At 43.7% G+C, this 19379-nt stretch overlaps 1 protein-coding gene across 1 annotated transcript in view; it reads right to left on the bottom strand.

The window, feature by feature from the left end:
* The window catches only part of LOC132817317 (indian hedgehog protein-like), a 76354-nt gene that overhangs the window by 11473 nt on the left and 45502 nt on the right, over positions 1 to 19379 (bottom strand). The gene's annotated exons all lie outside the window — the stretch shown is intronic.

The following is a 19379-nucleotide window of genomic DNA, read 5'->3' as shown; positions in this document are numbered from 1 at the left end:
ACTCACCCATAGCCTGTCTTTCCGATCGTACTGCCAAATGGGTTATTTAATTGTGCAGTAATGAACAAGCTGTGCCAATTCCCAGATAAAGCCGCATACCTTTTCAGTTTACCATTGCTAATAGGTCACCAGAGCAGTTACATTTTGAAGAGCAAATATGTGCTTATGATCTGAGCACCGCATTTAGCCAGCTAGGCCCATCCCACCTGAATACCCTCAATCTAATTTTCCACATAAGATTGTTCTGATAATTCCAGTTCTCACAGATTAGCTGATCAAAGGGCCGCAAAGAACAGAAACTTGGCTTGTTGACTGTATTCGTCTATTCTTCTGATGTGTCACCCATCCTTGTATATAGTCTCACGCCTTTTCTTTATTTTTGATACCATCTCTGACTTTTTTCATTAACCACAAACCGTGGATCCTCCATTTGGGATTTTCCTTCCTTATAGGAATGCATCTATTCGGCACATTCTGAAATAATTTACTCCAAGGCAGTCAGTGGCTGGTTGTTCACTAAGATTTGGGTGCTGTGTTTATTTCATAGGATCCTTGCAGTGTGGAAGCAGGCCATTCGGCCCATTGAGTCCACATCACACCTCCAAAAATCATCCCACCCCATGGCTAACCCCCCTAGCCTGCACATCCCTGGACATGATAGGCAATTTAGCATGGCCAATCCACCTTAACCTGCACATCTTTGGACTGTGGGAGTAAACCCGAAGCACGCGGAGGATACCCACGGGAGAATGTGCAAACTCCACACAGACAGTCGCCCAAGGCTGGAATCGAACCCGGGTCTCTGGCTGAGTCACCGTTCCACCCGTGGCCTGATGTTGTTATACGTAGGGTAAGGGATAGCAGAAATGCCTCAGGGAGGTTGATGACAACCACTGAGTCCATCCTGTGTTACAAATAAATCTGATTGAGGATTCAAAAGGAGTATCTTTACCCAGAGAGGGATTAGAACATAGAACTCACAACTGCAGGGAATTGTTGAGTCAGGGAAGCATGTGAAAGTGAAAGGATTTATTAATGAGTGAGTTGGAGTAGATGGCAGTAAGTTTGTGTGGATCACCAGCATTGACTAATGGGGCTGATGGTCTGCTCTGGGCTGTGAGTTTGATAAATGATTGCATCAAATTGAATCAAATGGAAATGACACAATACCAAAGTAATTTAACACTTTGAAAGAAATGCTAAATGTAAAGTTAAATGCCTCGAAAGATCAGAGATGGAAGGACGAAGAAACTAAACATGGACACATAGAAAATAGGAACAGGCGTAGGCCATTCAGCCCTCCAATGCATGTTCCACCATTCAATATGATCATGGCTAATCATCCAATCAGTACCCTCTGCCTATTTTCTCCATCAGACCATAAAACCGTAAGAAATGGGAGCAGAATTGGATCATTCTAGGCCATTTTTAGTGCATAATTGTCTCCAATCAATAGGAGCACTTGTCCTGTGTTTACACTGTCCAGTCTTGTCAGAATTATAGAGGTTTCTATGAGATCTCACCTCATTCATCTAAACTCCAATGGATATAATCCTAACCAATCCAGCCCTGCCATCCCAGGGATCAGTCTGGTAAACCTTCGGTGCACTCCCTCCATCACCAGAGCATCCCCCCTCAGATAAGGAGACCAAATCTGCACGCAATACTCCAGGTGTGGTCTCACTAAGGCCTTGTACAATTGTAGCAAGACACCCCTGCTCCTGTACTCGAATCCTCTCGCTATGAAGACCAACATACCATTTGCCTTCTTCACTGCCTGCTGCACCTTTTGTGCTTATTGTCAGTAACTGGTGTCCAAGGACACCCAGGTCAAATTGCATCTCCCCTTTCTCAACCTATTACCATTCAGATCATAATCTCCCTTCCTGTGTTTCCGATCAAAGTGGATTGCCCACTCACTCAACTTGTTCAAATCACATTGAAGCTTCCCTGCTCTCTTCTCATAGCTCATTATCCCAGCCAGAATGATGGCGTCTACAAAGTTGGAGATATTACGTTGAGTTCCATCTTCTAGAACATAGAATATAGAAAAGCACAGCACAGAATAGGCCCTTAGGCCCATAATGTTGTGCCAAGACTTAATCCTAATGTAAAATATAGCAACTTAACCTACGCACCCCTCAACTCACTGCTATCCATGTGTATGTCCAGCAGTCGCTTAAATTTCCCCAATGACTTCGCTGCCACCACCTCAACTGGCAACACATTCCATGCATTCACAACTCTCTGTGTAAAGAACCTACCTCTGATGTCTCCTTTATACCTTCCTCCTAATATCTTCAAACTATGACTTCTCGTACCAGTCAATCCTGCCCTGGGGAAAAGTCTCTGGCTATTGACTCTATCTGTTCCTCTCATTATTTTGTACACCTCTATCAGGTCTCTTCTCTTCCTCCTTCCCTCCAGAGAGAAAAGTCCGAGCTTATTCAACCTTTCTTCATAAGGCAAGCCCTCCAGTCCAGGCAGCATCCTGGTAAACCTTCTTTGCACCCTCTCCAAAGCCTCTGTATCTTTCCTTCTAAATCACTAAAAAAAAATCGTCAATCGTTGGGGTTCAGGCACTGATTACTGTGGTACCAGACTAATCTTTGACTGCCAGGAGGAAGTGAGAACTGCAGATGCTAGAGATCGGAGTTGAAAAGTGTGGTGCTGGAAAAGCACAGCTGGTCAGGCAGCATCTGAGGAGCAGGAGAGTCGACATTTCGGGCATCAGCTCCTCATTTCTGATGAAGGGCTTATTCTCGAAATGTCGACTTTCCTATTGCTCGGATGCTGCCTGACCGGCTGTGCTTAATCACTGGCTACCACTCAGTCAGAGACCTGACGAGGATCAGGGTCAATGCTGGGATATAGGTTTCTTCAATAGGTAACCTATGGGAGACCCATAGGATGGGAGCAAAGCGAGGGGAGAGAAGCCTCCGGCCATTCTGCACATACACTGTGGGTGCTGGAAATCACAAATCAAAATGGAAACTGTTGGAAATGGTCAGTGGGTTGAGCAGCACTGGCAGGGAAATAGAAACAGAGTTAACATTTCAGGTCAGGAACCTTTGATTGTAGCAAGAATGTCTGAGATGTAACACTGATGTGGAGGTCCCCGTGTTGGACTGGGAATGACAAAGTCTGAAATCACACGACACGAGGTTGTAGTCCAACAGGTTTATGTTAAACCACAAGCGCTTGGAGCGTCGTGATTTTTGATTTTGAAATGTCACACAAATTTGAAACAAGGATTTGCAGGGTGGGAGGAGGTGAGGGAATATCAAAAGTTCAGATCCTGGATTGAGCAGAGTTCCTGAGGCATTTGACTGCAGAAAAATCGCAGTGCAGAAAGAGACCATTCAGCCCATCGTGTCTGTGCCAGCCGAGATAAAAGAAATCGAGCCGCCATTCCAATCCCACATTCCAGTTTTGCAAGTAACCATGATTCGGACACAGGGATCGTTTTGAATAATTGAGGGTTCCTCCATTGCCAAACCAGGCACCAACACTCTCTGGGTGAAAAAGACTGTCCTCAAGTGCCCTCTACCCCTTCTACCAATCACCTTAAATCTGTGCCCCCCCCGCCTCCTTGTAATCGACCCCTCTGCTAGAAGAAACTAGTAACTCCCCCCCTCACCCAACATCCACTCTCTCTTGGCCCCTCATTGTTTTGTCCATCTCAATTAAGTCAACCGTTAGCCTCCTGTGTTCTAAGAAAAACAACTCGAGCCTATCCAATCTTTCGTCATAGTTGCAGCTTCTGAGCCCTGGCAACAGTCTTGTAAATCGCTACGGCATTCGCTGCTCACAATGTGGAATCCTCTACACTGGGGAGACAAAGGGTAGGCTGGGGGAACAGCTCGCAGAACACCTACGGCACGGGGCGGCACGGTGGCACGGTGGTTAGCACTGCTGCCTCACAGCGCCAGGGACCTGGGTTCAATTCCCGCCTCAGGCGACTGACTGTGTGGAGTTTGCGCGTTCTCCCCGTGTCTGCGTGGGTTTCCTCCGGGTGCTCTGGTTTCCTCCCACAGTCCAAAGATGTGCGGGTCAGGTGAATTGGCCATGCTAAATTGCCCGTAGTGTTAGGTAAGGGGTATATGTAGGGGTATGGGTGGGTTGCGGGTTGGTGTGGACTTGTTGGGCCGAAGGGCCTGTTTCCACACTGTAAGTAATCTAATCTAATCTAGTACCTACGTTCTGCCCACCACAAAGACCCTGAGCTTCCAGTTGCCTGTCACTTTAACACCCCACCCTGTTCCCTTGGCCAACATCCCGGTCTCAGGTTTGCTGCAGTGCTCCAGCGAAGCTCAGCACAGGCTGGAAGTACAGCACCTCATTTTCCGCTTGGGAATTCCACAGCCTTCTGGACTCAATATTGAGTTCAAAAACTTTAGGCCCCGTCTCCCACAGACCAGGCCTTGTTATCACTGTCTGTTATTGCACACACACCATTATTAGCCACTAACAGTCCCCATGAATAGCTACGAGGAGAAAGTGAAGTCTGCAGATGCTGGAGATCAGAGCTGAAAATGTGTTGCTGGAAAAGCGCACCAGGTCAGGAATGATGAAGGGCTTATGCCCGAAACGTCGAATCTCCTGTTCCTTGGATGCTGCCTGACTTGCTGTGCTTTTCCAGCAACACATTTTCACCCATGAATAGCTATTCAACCTCCAAGCCAGATCATTATCCACTCCTTTGTCTAACTGTTCTTTTCTCTCTCTTTGGGCTCTATCGTTTATTCCTTACCCCTCTCCCCACCCTATCTCCTGCATATAAACCATATAATCCGACCTACCATCAATTCTGAGAAAGGGTCACTTGACCCGAAATGCTCACTCTGATTTCTCTCCACAGACACTGCCAGACCTGCTGAGCTTTTCCAGCAATTTCTGTTTTTTGTGTCTTGTAAATCTCCCCTGGACTTTCTTCACAGCACTTTTATCCTTCCTATAATAAGGTGTCCAGAGTGGAGTCAGTAACTCAACTCCAAAGAAGTGCCGTATCAGACTTGAAAAGTTAACTTTATTTCTCTCTCCACAGATGTTACCAGACCAGGTTCCAAAGGGAATGGGGTATATAAATGGCAAGGCTTTGTTAAAATCATATAGGACACCAGTCAGACTACAGCTGGAATACTGCAAACAGTTTTGGGTCCCACATCTAAGGAAAGATAGACTAGCTCTGGAGACATTTCAGAGAATGTTCACTCGGCTGACCCCTGTACAGAGAGATTTTTTTATGAGTAGGGGATTGCGTAACTTGAGCTTGTACTCATTAAAGTTTCAAAGAAGGAGAGGTGACCAGACTGAAACATATCAGATTCTAATGGGGTTTGACAGGATAAGTACAAGTGGGGTTGTTGTGGGACAGTTTAGGACCAGGGAACATCACCTCAGAATAAAGGGTCACCCAGTTAGAACAGAGATGAAGAACATATTTTTCACTCAGAAGATAGTGAATCCATAGAATTCTTTATAACAGAGGGCTCTTGAAACTATTAAGACTGAGAGATTTTTAATCAGTCAGGAAAATCAAGGGTTTTTTTTAGATTACTTACAGTGTGGAAACAGGCCCTTCGGCCCAACAAGTCCACACCGACCCGCCGAAGAGCAACCCACCCATACCCCAACATATACCCCTTACCTAACACTACGGGCAATTTAGCATGGACAATTCACAAAGGCAGGGAAGTGGAGTTGAGGATTATCAGATCAACCACCATCTGATTGAAAGGTAGAGCAGACGTGATGGGCTGAATGGCCTTTATCTGTTCCTACACGTTGTGGTTTTATGGCTTCATTGACCTGCTAAGTTTCTCCAACACTTTCTGCTTTAATTTCAGATGTCCAACATGTGCAGTATTTTTGTTTCATTTTCGATTTCTTAAAAAAAGTTATCCAATCCTTCATTTCAAATGCTACTATGGTTTTACCTCTGGCAATCTCTGTCATCCCCTTGAACTCTACAATGTTATGAGTCTCTGTACTTGCCTAACTCTGGCCTCAACTATTCCTGAGTTTATTTGCTTCAGCATTTGAGGGCGGCACGGTGGCACAGTGGTTAGCACTGCTGCCTCACAGCGCCTGTAGACCCGGGTTCAATTCCCGACTCAGGCGACTGACTGTGTGGAGTTTGCACGTTCTCCCCGTGTCTGCATGGGTTTCCTCCGGGTGCTCCGGTTTCCTCCCACAGTCCAAAGATGTGTGGGTCAGGTGAATTGGCCAAGCTAAATTGCCCGTAGTGTTAGGTAAGGGGTAAATGTAGGGGTATGGGTGGGTTGCGCTTCGGCGGGTCGGTGTGGACTTGTTGGGCCGAAGGGCCTGTTTCCACACTGTAAGTCTAATCTAAAAAAAAAGCATTCAGGGCTTTAAAACCTAGAATTCCCTCCTTAAATCTCTCTACCTCTCTTCCTAAACAATTACAACTCAATTCAGCACAGGAACAGGCCTTCAGCCTGCACAAGCCTGTGCTTATTCCTAGTCCTTATTTAGACCTGCTACTTATTGGCCATTCACAGTTTGTATCCCTCTGTTCACCTTCCAAACATGTGTCTATCAAGATAAGCCTTAAGCATTGCTAATGTGAGTGCTTCCACCACCTCCACTGGCAGTGTGTTCCAGGGAACCACCTCCCTCTATGTGAAACATTTTCCCCACACTTCTCCCCCTCCCCCACCTTGAACTTGTGTCCTCTTGTCATAGAATCCTTACAGTGTGGAAACAGATCCTTCAGCCAACAAGTTCACACCAACCCTCCGAAGAGTAACTCACCCAGACCTATTCCCCTACGTTTACCCCTGACTAATGTACATAGCCTACACATCCCTGAACACTATGGGCAATTTAGCATGACCAAGTCACCTAACCTGCACATCTTTGCATTGTGGAAGGAAACCAAAGCACCTGGAGAAAACCCACTCAGGCACAGAGAGAATATGCAGACTCCATACAGACAGTCACCCGAGGCTGGAATTGAACCCGGGTCTCTGGTGCTGTGATGTGGCAGTGCTAATCACTGAGCCACCATGCTGCCGATTGTAGTTAACCTTTCTACCCTGGGAAAAAGCCTCTGACTATTCACCCAATCTATGTCTGTCGTAATTTTTTGGGCCTCTACCTGAGCCCCCTTCTTTCCTTTATAATGTCCTGGAGAACCAATTTCATATTCCAACCTGGTGGTCACCTGACCTAATATCTCCTCTGTTGCTCAGTGACATAGTTACTTCCTTTTATTGATTATCAGTTGATTCTGAAAGTATCTATTGTACAATGGAACATGTTTCTCCAGTGAAATGCCTTGGGATATTTCATTATGTTAAAAGTTATTTAGAAATTGTGGTTGTGCTTCTTGAGTGTTATTGGAGTTGCACTTGTCCAGACAAGTGGAGAATTTGTCATCACATTCCTGATCTTTGACATCTCTCCCCTCTTCCAATTCTGACCAAATGTCACTAAGCTGAAACCTTAACAATTGCATCTCTCTCTACCAACACTGCCAGATCTGATGACAGCAGCCAACGTTTCCATTTATATTCTGCTGAACAGCCATATTAGTCCTGCAGGGAGTGTGATAGGGGCAATACGATGGAAGGTATAAATCTACTGAGCTTTCTTCCATTTCAGAGACGATGCAACATTCTAAAAATGTATGAATGTGTACAATGGAATGCAGTCACTGATGTGATAGAAGGAACAGTGCTCTTGACTTTCCTATTGTGCTTATCTTTGACAGTGTGATACTGAATTGGATAAGGATGTAAGCGAGTGACAATGGGATTTTGTGTCTGCTCTCAAGCAAGTAGCAGATTTATCCGCCTGTGTCATGTAAACGTTTCCCAACTTTGCGAGCTCACTTGAACACCTGCATCCATTATCACCGTAATTCCACATAACACAGATGTAATAAACGTTGTAAAAATATGTTCCACAATTTATTACACTTCTATTAAACCTTGAACAATACAGACTGAGTCACTGACACCTTATTGAACTCAATAGCCTTGTGTTTACCACCTAAAATGTGAACCACCACACTTCAGTTTTATTGTTGTCACCTTGTGATTTAATATGAGATCACACCCTCGGTCACGTAACATCTAAATATTACAGTCAGTCTTTGAAACTCCACAAGCCTAGCGTCTGTGCAAACAGGAAGGAGGTCATATCTGCCCAACGCATTTGGGAATGGAATGTAGGTTGACAGTGTCCAAAGAAATCAGTCAGACTTTGACAGTGCACCATCGATGCTGACAGAGCAGGGGGTGGAAAGAGATGTGAATTATATGAACGCCTTCACCTCTGTGTTAATGTCTGACCACTCTGTGGGTTACTACTATGACATGATAGAGAGGCTTATAGAACTAGCAGCATCAAGAGATCCTCACTCCTGCTAGGATTTCCCAGCACAGAGGGCACAAGGGGTTGAGCCCTCCAAGTCCCTTAATGGCAGAGCAAGCCACTTGGCTCATAAGGATGGAATTCCGACAATTTGAAAAGAGGCCATTCAGTCAGCACCACCCCTCCAAAGAGCATCCGACCTATACCCACAGTCCACTCTATCCCTACATTTTATCCATCTACCCTGCACATTCCTAGACACTACACACAATTTAGCATGACCAAAGCACCTGACCTGCACACCTTTGGGCTTTGGGAGGAAACCGGAGCACCCGGAGGAAACCCATGCACGCACAAGAAAGAACGTACACACTCCATACAGAGTTACCTAAATGCAGAAATTGCACCCAGATTCCTGGCATTGTAAGGCAGTGGTGCTAACCACTGAGCCACACCAACTCTGAGTATTTTCACTTACTGCCAAACTCTTGCCTTTTCCCCTAACTTGGACATTGTTATTATTCACTGAGTGTCAATCTCTATCAGCAGTCCAGTACAGAACCTAGCTGCTATATTTTTGTTAATTTATTCAATTGGATGTGGCATCATCCTTACTTTCCGCACAGGACTGTGGGTCCGGGGTCACATGTCAGCCAGACTGGGCAAAGAGAGCAGTTTCCTTCCCTAATGGGCATTAGTGAACCAGATGGGTTTTTACAACAACAATGGTTGCATTCAATTCTAAATTCCAGATTATTTAAAAATTGAATTCAAATTGGGATTTGAAGCTAAGATTGCAAAACCTTTCATTGGTCACTAGATTAACAAGCTAATGTTAATGCCAACAAGTCATCAACTCCCCACTCTTCATTTACTGTGTGAGAAATGTTTCTTTTTCACTTTGTGTTTGCTTGTTTTGCAAAACAGTTTCAAACCGTGCCCTCTAGTTCTCAATCTGTTTCGAAATGGAGACAGTTTCTCCCGAACCATGTTGTCTAGCCATCTTATGATTCTGGAAATTTCTGTCCAATCTCCTAATGGGCTTCATGACACCACAATGACCCCATGTTAAGCAAAATCATGTGGCAGGCAATGCCTAATAGTATGATCACTAGGTGTTAATCCAGAGACCCAGGTAACTCGGGTTGAAATTCAGTCATGGTAGATAGTGGAATTTGAATTCAATAAATGAGAGTCTAATGTTGACCACGAACCATTGTCACTGACTGTGGGGAACCCATCTGGTTTACTAATGTCCTTTAGGGAAGGAAATTGCCACCCTCACCTGATCAGACCTATAAATGACGCCAGATCCACAGCAATGTGGTTAACTCATAACTTCCCTCTGGCCAATTAGAGATGGGCAATAAATGCTGCCTGGCCAGCGGTGCCCTCATCCTGTAAATACATTAAATAAAAAGGCTTTTACCAGGTCCACATAGCAGAGATCTTGTCCCTGAGATGTCATTCTCAAATCAAGACACTATCAGCAGGACAACAAATATTTGACCTTTCCCCCTACCAACGCTGTATCAACAACAGCATGCATTTATATAGAGCCTTTTGCATGATAAAACATCCCAAGACACTTCACAGGAGCATTGTCAAACACAATTTGATGCCGGGCCGTGTTTTGGTAGAAGGAATGGAGGAGCAGGGTATTATTTAAATGCATAAAAGCCTAACACTTATCGCTCACTACCAACCCTAGACTCATCCTTTAACTGACCAACCTCTCTAAACTCCAACTTTTCTTTCCACCCCTTTCCCTCTCTTTCTTCAATAGTATTATGGCTGTTGTGGTTCTGTTAGCCGAGCTGGGAGTTTTTGTTGCAAACGTTTCGTCCCCTTTCTAGGTGACATCCTCAGTGCTTGGGAGCATCCCGCTTCACAGGAGCAACAAAAACTCCCAGCTCGGCGAACAGAACCACAACGACGAGCACCCGAGCTACAAATCTTCTCACAAACTTCGAATTACTATGGCTGCTGCTTTACCTGTTGCAACTAACCTTACATTTTTAACATATGATGGGAATGTGATAATGGAAGAACACCTTATTCTTTTATTGTATGTGCATGAACAAAGAGATAAAGCTTCAGTTTAAAGCATAACCCAATCAATGCCACCCATGACAATGCAGCATTCCTTCTTTACTGCGCCCAAGTTTCAGTTTGAATCTGTGTGCAAAGTCCTAAAGAATGGCTTGAATCCAGAATTTTCTGGCTGACTGGCAGAAAACTGGTCCACTAGCCACTCTTTGTGTTCCTCACATTGTGCTCAGGTCAAGATTCTTGTATTCAAAGCTCTTCCTTACCCAATATCTCCAAACCTGGCTCTTCTGTTCTGCTACTACTTTTCCAATCAATAAGAGTCTGAAAACTCAAATCTCCATCTGTAACCTCTCATATTTCTGGTCATAATCTTCTCCATTCTGATGATAACCTCAACAAACGAAACTCACAGAGGTTTTGCACGAAAAAATATAAACACAACCGCAGTCTCCACACTCTCAAAGTTGTGGCGTCTGTCTTCAGTGATTCATGGTCATTGGTATTTTTGAAAGATTGACTTGATGAAGGATTTGAATGTACCATGCTGCCTGATGTCTATTAATAGCAAGTCAAATTCAATCTTTAGCTCTCAATATAGCAATCTAAAGGATCATTTAATGAATTTTCGTAAATAAAGGATCATAATACTTGCATCAGCTGCTATCTAGAAGATAGCAATCTCAAAAGAATGTGTATTCCAAGTACACTCTAGAGGCTTCTGCACAGAAATAAAGGGAAACTCTGTGGTGGGAATACTTCATTCTCAGATGTGGCATCTTTCAGGTGGAAGTAAACGGTCCTGTGGCGCTACTTAGATGGACAGCCAAGAGAGATTATCCTGATGTATGGAGTCATACAGCACAGAAACTGACCCTTCGGTCCAACCATTCCATGCTGACCACATTCCCAGACTAAACTAATCCCACCTGCCAGTGCTCGGCCCATTTCCCTCCAACCTTTCCCAGTCATAAACTTAGCCAAATGTCTTTTAAACATTGTAATTGTACCTTGCCCACCACTTCCTCTGACAGTTCATTCCACACACTAACCACGCTCTGTGTAAAAATGTTTGCTCTCGTGTACTTTTAAATCTTTCTCCTGTCATCTTAAAGATACTCCCCCTAATTTTGAACTCCTCCAACCTAGGGAAAAGACCCTTGCCATTCACCTTATCTAAACCCCTCATGATTTTATAAAGCTGTATAAGTCACAGCCTTTCCAGTGTATTTTTATATCACAAACCCTCCATTCCTGGCAACATCCTGGTAAATCCTTTCTGAGCCCTCTCCAGTTTAATAATATCCCTCCTATAACTGGGCAACCGGAACTGCGCACTGTATTCCAGAAGACGCCTCAACAAACGTCCTGTACAATCTCAACATGACATCCCAACTTCTCTAATCAAAGGACTGAGCAATGAAGGCAAGCGTGCTAAACACCTTAAACACCCTGTTTACTTGTGATACAAATTTCAAAGAATTATGTACCTGAACTTTTAGGTCTCTCTGTTCTTCAACACTACCCAGAGCCCTACCATGAAGTGTACATGATTTGGAGATGCCGGTGTTGGACTGGGGTGTACACAGTTAAAAATCACACAACACCAGGTTATAGTCCAACAGGTTTAATTGGAAGCACACTAGCTTTAGGAGTGACGCTCCTTCATCAGGTGATTGTGTCACCTGATCCCATCACCTGATGAAGGAGTGTCCCTCTGAAAGCTAGTGTGCTTCCAATTAAACCTGTTGGACTATAACCTGGTGTTGTGTGATTTTTAACTATGAATTGTACAAGTCTTTTCATCCTTCAATCAACATCACTAAATTAGAAATTCAGATGGGAGTCTTGATTTAACAATTCATTCAAGAATTACAGATTCATTCTGGTATAGAAGGAAGCCAGTTAGCCCATTGTATTTATGCCAGTTCATTAAATAGGCACAGTTGCACAGTGCCAAATCTGCAGATTTTCCTTTCATACCCTTGAACATTATTTTTATCCAGATAACTGCCCATTGCCCTCTTGAATGCCTCAATTGAACCTGACTCCTCAACATTCCCAGGTAGTACATTCCATACTCTATCTGCCCACTGAGTGAAAAAGATTCTCCTTCATTTCACCCTTGTTTCTTTTCTGATCAGTATAAATCCATGCCCCTCTTGTTCTTGTTCCTAAATGAGCAGGAACACTTTCTCCCTATTTAGTGTGATGCTGCTGCTTCTTAACAAAGTTATGTTGCCCTTGGTATTTTTTTCAGAGGGTTCCCAGAGACTCCAGGAGGTCTAGGCTTGAAGGATTTTAGGGCCAATTTGAATATAGCTAACAGGTACTGCCTCAGAAAAAAAGGCTTTCAAAAGTTTTTAAAAAACACTTGTACAATGAAAGGGGAGTGGCCAGTTCTCCCAGCTCAGCTTTTCTCTGGTTTGGTTTGGTTTTAGCAGTAGTGTTGAAAAAGTTGCTGAAGCCAAAGAAGCAGATCCATGCTGATCCTCCCTCGCTCTGACCTCTCTCCTGTAAGACCCTGTGTTTGATTTTACCTTTTGTATCAAGGAGTGTTCATGGGGATTGTTGCGAGTATTGGGTACAGCATCATTAAAGTTGGGATAATCTGTTGGATTTTTGGATAGGTTAAGTTATTCAGTATTCTGTTCTCTTCTGTTGGTATTTCATTTGGTAATCTTGTAGATAAATTCTGTTTTGTTTAAAACTGAGTGGTTAGGCCAGCTGCATCACTCCTGGAATATCCACTATACACCTGCTTAAAACAACCAGCAAAGTTAATGTCCGGGCTACTTTCTTGAAATGTTTTGAGGGGGTCTAGCCTGGTCCTTAACACAACTCTATCTATCCTGTTCATGATTATCCTCCATCAGATCTCTTCGTGGGTCTCTTATTTCTAAGTGTGACACATCTAATGCTGCTGCAATCTCTCTGTAATGCCCATTACCAACATGTGACTCTTATTGTGGGACCACACTGTGAGCAAATTGGCTATATGACAAAAATGGCAACATTTCAAAAATTGCTTTCATTGGGTGCAAACCATTTTGGGATGTCCTATGAAAGGAGCTGTAAAAAGGCAAGACTTTATTGTCATTAGGGGAGGGAAGGAGTCAATTAAATTCCAAATCCAAGTACAGGATGTCAAAAAGCCAGGTCTTACACCATAAATGGTCCCTCAATTCTACCCCAGCGGTGTGCCTTACCCAGCCTCAGAACATGACCCCCTTCCCACATCAGAGTAACATCTTTCCAATTTACGCAACCCAGGAAAGTTGTGTCATCTCTCAGGGTTAAGTAAATTAGTGATAAGTCATGGGCAGTTTTCCACTTTGGCTTGTCTCCCAGGTGACAGTTTTGAGACTCATTACACATGGACCATTTGAGACCAAATATATACGAATAATACAGAGAGAACTTACTTCTAGTGAGCAAAGGGGCTACAATGACAAGACATGCATCTCAAGATATTGGTGAAAGAATCTGAGGCAACACACTTTCATGCAATGTGTGTTTAGCACAAGGACGTAATACGTTTGGTATGCTTTCCTTTATTGGTCAGACTATTGAGTACAGGAGTTGGGAGGTCATGTTGCGGCGGTACAGAACATTGGTTAGGCCACTGTTGGAATATTGCGTGCAAATCTGGTCTCCTTCCTATCGGAAGGATGTTGTGAAACTTAAAAGGGTTCAGAAAAGATTTATAAGGATGTTGCCAGGGTTGGAGGATTTAAGCTGGAGTGTCAGAGGCTGAGGGGTGATCTTATAGAGGTTTACAAAATTATGAGGGGCATGGATAGGATTGGTCTCTTTGCTGGGGTTGGGGAGTCCAGAGCTAGAGGCTATAGGTTTAGGGTGAGTGGAGAAAGATATAAAAGAGACCTAAGGGGCAACTTATTCACGCAGAGGGTGGTACGTGTATGGAATGAGCTGCCAGAGGAAGTGGTGAAGGCTAATACAATTGCAACATTTAAATTACATTTGGATGGGTATATGAATAGGAAGGTTTCGGAGGGATATGGACCGGGTGCTGGCAGGTGGGACTAGATTGGGTTGGAATATCTGGTTGGCATGGACGGGTTGGACCGAAGGGTCTGTTTCCGTGCTGTACATCTCTATGACTCTAAGTCTGCTCTGCCATTTAATACGATCATGGCTGATCTCACTATCTCAACCTCAACTCCACTCTTCTGCCTGCTCCCCTAAAACACTTTAATTCATTACTATTTAAAATTCTGTTTATCTCCTCAAATTTATTCTGTATCCTGGCATCTACCTCACTTTGGGGCAGTGAATTCAACATTTTCACGACGCTTTGAGAGGAGTAATTCCTCCTCAGTACAGTTTTAAAGCTGCTACCCCTTATCCTAAAACCATGACTAGATCATAGAGATGTACAGCACGGAAACAGCCCCTTCGGTCCAACTTGCCCATGCCGACCAGATATCCTAAATTAATCTAGTCCCATTTCCCAGCATTTGGCCCAAATCCCTCTAAACCCTTCCTAGTCATATAACCATCCAGATGCCTTTGAAATGCTGTAATTGTACCAGCCTCCATCACTTCGTCTAGCAGCTTTCTCCATACATGCACCACCCCTCTGCGTGAAAAAGTTGTCCCTTACATCCCTTTCAAATCTTTCCCTTCTCACCCTAACCTACGCCCTCTAATTCTGAACTCACCCACCCCAGGGAAAAGACTTTGTCTATTTATCCTATCCATGCGATTCATGATTTTATCCTAGATTACCCCACAGGGGGAAACATCCTCTCTATATTTACATGTAGGATTTAGAATGCATTGCCTGATAGAATGGTGGGTGCATTCAAAAGGGAACTAGATTAGGTTGAGCTAGCTGACAGCCAGGAGTATCAATGCAGAAACTCAGAGCAACAAATAACAATGTTCCAATTTTAAAGAAAGAGGACACAGGCCATTCTGCTGTAACGCACGTTTCATCAATGTGAATTCAGCATAACGTGATTGACGAATTGGGAACATGATCTATTAACTTGTCTGTTGGCTGTAACACAATTACATCGCCAACCCTTAAAGTGCTGTTTCTAAGGCATGTTTTTTTTCTACAATGTGGAGTTGTACAAGAACTCAACCATCACGTTACTGAAGAACTGACTGTACGTCTTTAGAGAAATAAGTGTTAAACAAAGTAGAACTTTTTTGAAAATTGATTTTATGTTAAGCAGTCTTTGACAGTAATCATCAAGGAACATGCACACAACATCAAGGAGCAATTACTGTTGGCAAGTTGGCTTCACCAAACAAATCATATTCAATGGAGAAAACCCTTCAAGCACATGGAGGCGCGGCTGGGGATTAAGACCAGCTGAATTTTTTCTCAGAAGAGTTGGGGAGATATGAGAGACTTCAGAACAGCATTAGGTCGTTCAACCCTTCAAGCAGTTTGACCATTCAGTAAAATCATGGCTGGTCTGGGTGGTGTTTCATCTCAACTCTTTTCCTCTGCTCACCTTGTGGCTTTGTTTACTGAAAATCAATCCAACTCAGCCTTGAATTAAGGAGCAGCGCAACGAAAGCTTGTGATTCCAAATAAATGTGTTGGACCATAACCTGGTGTCGTGTGATTTCTGACCTTATCCACCCCAGTCCGAAACTGGCGCCTCCACATCTTGAATTAATTCAATGGCCCAACCCTCACTGCAGAAGTGAACAGTCTGACAACTCGTTGAGGGTCAAAATTTCAAACATTTCTGTCATTAAAATGGATAGCCCTTCTTTTTAAATTGTGACCCCCTCCCCCAGCACTAATTGTACCCATCGGAGGAAGCATCCTCCCAGTGTTCACCCTGAATAAAATCTCCTTGGGGTCTCACACATTTCAATAATGTTGTCTCTCATTCTTCTAAACTCCAATGGGGGCAGGCTCAACCTACATAGATAACACCCTCACCCAAGGAATGAGACAAGTGAGCAATGGAATGAATAACCTCCTGTTGTTCTGTATTGATCTAAGATTTGTATGAGATTAATACCATTCATCAGATCTGGATTTTACAAAACGTCCTTTTCCGAATTTACCACGTCATTCTCATTATAGCTGAAAGAAACAGCCATACCTTGAAACCATATTATTAACTAACAACAATAACGACTTCCATTTGTAAATATTTAGAATCAGCACATATGAGCCTGATACAGGTGGAGCGTGAACACAGACATTCTGACCCAGAGGTAGGGACAATACTACAACTGCCCTAGATTTGTATCTATATATAGCCTTTCACAATTTCAAAGAGTATTACAGTCAATTGCTGTTGAAATATCATAGAATCTCTACAGTGTGGAAGCAAGCCATTCAGCTCATCACGTCCACACCAAACTTCTGAAGAGAATCCCACCAACACCCACTCCCCTACCCTATACTCTTGCATTACCCATGGTTAACCCAGTTAGTCTGCACATCCCTCGACATTATGGGGCAATTCAGCATAGCCAATCCTCCCTAGTCTTTAGAGTATGGGAGGAAACCCATGCAGATTGGGGAGAATGTGTAAACTCCACACATGCAGTCACCTGAGGTTGGAATTGAACCTGGGTCCCTGGCACTGTAAGGTAGTGGTGCTAACAACTGAGCCACCATGCCAGCCCATATAAGGGAGTCGTGCACCCAATTTGGAGACAGCAAGCTTCCTCAGACACATCAATATGATGATGACAACCAGATAATTGTCTTTTTTATTCATTCAAGTGGATGTCACTGGCTCGGCCAGAGTGTGGATAAGAGTTACCCACATGACTGTGGGTCTGGAGTCACATGTAGACCTGACTGGGGAAGAATGACAGTTTCCTTCCCTAAAAGGCAACTTTCAGCTTTATTTCTTTATTTTTCTGTTTATACTAAGAACAATGTTAATGCTTTATTTTTAACATTGTTTCTCTATCTTACTACTTTGCATTTACGTTTTGTACCTAGGTACCTTTGTACCTAAAATGGCGCCATACGTGACAGGACATTGTACACGTTCCACTGTACTCTTGTACTTGAGTACACATGACAATAAAGCTTAAATCAAATCAAAATGTCTTCTTCTCTCCCCATGGCAACTGGCAATGGTTTTATTATCATTAGACTCTTTATTGAATTCAATATTCACCATTTGCTGTAGCAGGATTGGAACCCAGGTCCCCAGACCATTATCTAAGTCCAAAACAAAAACAGAAATTGCTGGAAAAGCTCAGCGGGTCCCTGGATTACTGGTCTAGCAATAATAAATCTAAGCCACTGCCTCCCCATAATTTTCAATGACGTTGGTTAGAAAAGACATGATGGTTGGGACATTGGAAGTAACTCCTCTTTGGGACAGAAAAGGGGCAATTTTTAAAGACATATTCAGCCCATTATTGAGCCTTAGGTTGAGGGAAGAGCCTAGCCAATGAGCTAAGAATCAGCTAGCATATATTGACAGTTCCTCATCGGTTAGTATCTGCAGTCATAGAGTCATAGAGATGTACAGCACGGAAACAGACCCTTCGGTCCAACTCGTCCATGCCGACCAGATATCCCAGCCTAATCTAATCCCATTTTCCCTCCTTCTTTAACGCTGCTGAGAATTTAAATACAGACACATCCTGGTAGAAACCAATGGAAGCTGGTCAGGGTTTAGAGAAAAACCTATTACAGTTTGCAACATCCACAGCAGGACCTGTGCTGACCTGTAATTTACTGTTCTTATAAAATATGTATAATGTTATAAATATTTGATTTGAAAAGTACAAGATGTTTTCTGCCGGATGACTTCATGTTGCATTTCTGGAACAAAATTAGTTTCATAGAATGAAAGATGCTTGTAATCCAGAATTTCTCGTGTGGAAGGGTACCCTGGAATGTTCCCCTGACATCCTGTTGGTCCTATTTGATCAAAGGTGTCACTGCCCAGGAGAAGGAATACCACGGGAAGAGGTTGCATTTACATAACGCCATACACAACCTCAGGAGGTCCCCAGCATCACAGCTATCAGTTTTTCAGCCAATTCAAATCACTCCACGTGATATCCTGAGAAACAGTTGGCGACACTGGATTTGCAACAGCCACAGGTCTTGACAGCATTCTGACAAAAGAGCTGAAGACTCGTGCTCCAGAACCTGATGCTCCCCCAACCAAGTTCCAACACTGACATCTACCCGACAATGTGGAAAATTGACTAGGTATGTCCTGTCCACAGAAAAACAGGACAAATACAACTCAGCCCGTTACCGCCCAATCAGACAGCTCTCGATCATCAGTAAAATGATGGAATGTGTCATCAACAGTGTTATCAAGCAGCACCTGCTCAGCAATAATCAGCTCAGTGACGCCCAGTTTGGGTTCCACCAGGGCCACTCAGCTCCTGACTTCATTAAAGTATTGGTTGACATATGGACAAAAGAGCTGAATTCTAGAGGTGAGGTGAGTGTGACGGCCCTTGACATCAAGGCTGCCTTTGAATGAGTGTGGCATCAGGAGGCCCTAGCAAAACTGGAATCAATGGGTATAGGGAGGAAAACTCTCCAGTGGTTGGGTCATATCTGGCACATTGGAAGATGGTTGTGGTTTCTGAAGGACAGTCTTCTCAGCCCCAGGACATCTCTGCAGGAGCTCCTCAGGGTAGTGTCCTAGGCACAACCACCTTCAGCTGCTTCCTCAATGACCTTCCCTCCAGCATAAGGTCAGAAGTGGGGATGTTTGCTGATGATTGCACAATGTTCAGCATCTCAGACATGGAAGCAGTTCATGTCTAAATGTAGCAAGACCTGGACAATAGGCAGGCTTGGGCAAAAATGTGGTAAGTAACATTTGCCCATAAGAGGTTACCATTGATCAGAAACTGAACTGGATTTGCCATATAAATACTGTGGTTATATGAACAGGTCAAAGACTGGGAATACTGTAGCGAATAACTTTTCTCCTGACTGCCCAGTTCCTGACCACCATCTACAAGGCACAAGTCAGGAGTGTGATGGAATA

The sequence above is a fragment of the Hemiscyllium ocellatum genome, chromosome 7 (genome assembly GCF_020745735.1).
Source record: "Hemiscyllium ocellatum isolate sHemOce1 chromosome 7, sHemOce1.pat.X.cur, whole genome shotgun sequence".
Taxonomy (NCBI): domain Eukaryota; kingdom Metazoa; phylum Chordata; class Chondrichthyes; order Orectolobiformes; family Hemiscylliidae; genus Hemiscyllium; species Hemiscyllium ocellatum.
The sequence above is the reverse complement of the archived record's forward strand: the minus strand, read 5'-3'. Positions and strand labels throughout refer to the sequence as shown.